The sequence below is a fragment of the Arachis ipaensis genome, chromosome B04, assembly GCF_000816755.2.
Source record: "Arachis ipaensis cultivar K30076 chromosome B04, Araip1.1, whole genome shotgun sequence".
Classification (NCBI taxonomy): Eukaryota; Viridiplantae; Streptophyta; class Magnoliopsida; order Fabales; family Fabaceae; genus Arachis; species Arachis ipaensis.
In genome coordinates, this window is record NC_029788.2 from 127,969,853 (window position 1) to 127,971,972 (window position 2,120).

Sequence of the window (2,120 nt, forward strand, 5' to 3'; positions counted from 1 at the left end):
ATTATTATTTTGTGAATTTTTTTTTAACAATATAAACTTTCGAATACCATTTTAATAGTTTATTCTAGATAGTTATAAAACTCAACTTAATTAATGAAATTTAAAAGTTATAAGGAGACTTATTTATTGTTAACATTTTTTGTGGATTTTTTTTGTCAACGATATAAATTTTGGGGTATCATTGTAATTAATCAATAAATATTAACAAATTTAATTATTTAATACATAATATTTTTTAAAAATAGAATCAATACGTAGACCAGCACTAGAATACACTATGTTCAGCATACTTGGCTCTAAAACTTAAATTCATGAATGATAAAATAAAATACTATAATAACATTCACAAAATATAAAAAATAATTATGATAATTTTTAGAAGAATATAAGATAAAAAAATTAAAATTATTAATCCACGAAAATATAAGAAAGAATAATGATAATTATTAAAAAGATATGAAGTAGAATATTAGAATTATTAACGAATCTCAACATGATTAATTATTAAATATTAATTTGTGTACGATTAATTACATAATGCTTTCTTAAAATATGATTGAAAAAAGTCACAAAAAAAAAATATGATTGAAAAAAAATGTATGCAAACTGTCACCATAACGCATTATGTCAACATATTTGGCGCTATAATGCAATCCATTATAGAATAATATAATGATAATTAACAAATTTCACCATAACCTGTTGTAGAATAATATAATAATAATTGACAAATCTCACCATAATTAATCATTTTTTGTGTCTCTCTCATCATAATTAATCATTAACAAATCCAATTATTTATCAGAGTGCACCACATAAGCATACTTGACTCTAAAACTTACGTTCATGAATCATAAAACGAAATACTATATAACACGTACAGAAATATAAGAAATAATCGTGATGATTTTTAATAGAATATAGAATAAAATTTTAGAATTATTAATTCACAAAAATATAAAAAAAATCATAATAATTATTAAAAAAATGAAATAAAATACTATAAATACTAACAAATATCAACATAATTAATTATTAAATATTAATATTGTATGATTGATTACATAATAATATTAAATATTAAGTCCCACATCGGGCATGTATATCAGAGAAAACAAATTTATATAGTTTGAGAAGAGAATCGTTTGCCGAGCTTGGTAACGCGAACTTGTGACCTAAGTAGGGGCATTATTGGTTGGATTTGGGCTTGAATGGGTGGTAGTGTTAGACTTGTCGCTTTAAGTATAGAGTTGGGCCTCGTTGCTGGGGGCGAAGGCCCATATGGCAACGCATGAGACTATACTCACAGAGCAGCGAGCGAGCATGCTCGATTCATGACAGTAGAGGGATAACAAGATACTGCAACCTCAGCCCACATGGCCTCGTAGGCCTTGGATTCATGACAGTAGACAGCCCACATGGCCTCGTAGGCCTTTCTAACCATCGTTCTATTACATAATCTTTTCTATTCATAATTTTTTTTAATTCTCCGTTCATATTTTTTTTTGCACAACTATTACATAATCTTTTCTATTCATAATTTTTTTGGAAAAAAAAATTTAGCATAAAATAAAAACTAAATTTCACACTAAAAATTTATAGCTGATAAATTTAATCCTTACAACTTTTAATATTATAATCGAATTTTTTTAACAACAATTAAAAAAAAATATCCATTCATATATTTTTCTTTGTACAACTATTACATAATCTTTTCTATTCATAATTTTTTTGGAAAAAAAAAATTAGCATCAAATAAAATCTAAATTTCACACTAATAAAATTTATAGCTAAACAATTTAATCCTTATAACTTTTAAAATTTATTATTTAAGTCGAATTTTATAACTATCTAAAATAAACTGGTAAAATAGTCCCCTAAAGTTTATATTGTTGACAATAAAATCCACAAAAAATATTAACAACAAATAAGCCTCTTTATAACTTTTAAAATTCATTAATTAGGTTGAGTTTTATAATTATCTAGAATAAACTACTAAAATGGCACTCAAAAGTTTATATTGTTGACAAAAAAATTTACAAAAAATGTTAACAATAAATAAGCTTTGAAAGATTTAAAAATGAGATGAAAAGAATTAGATATATATTCTAAAAATAAAT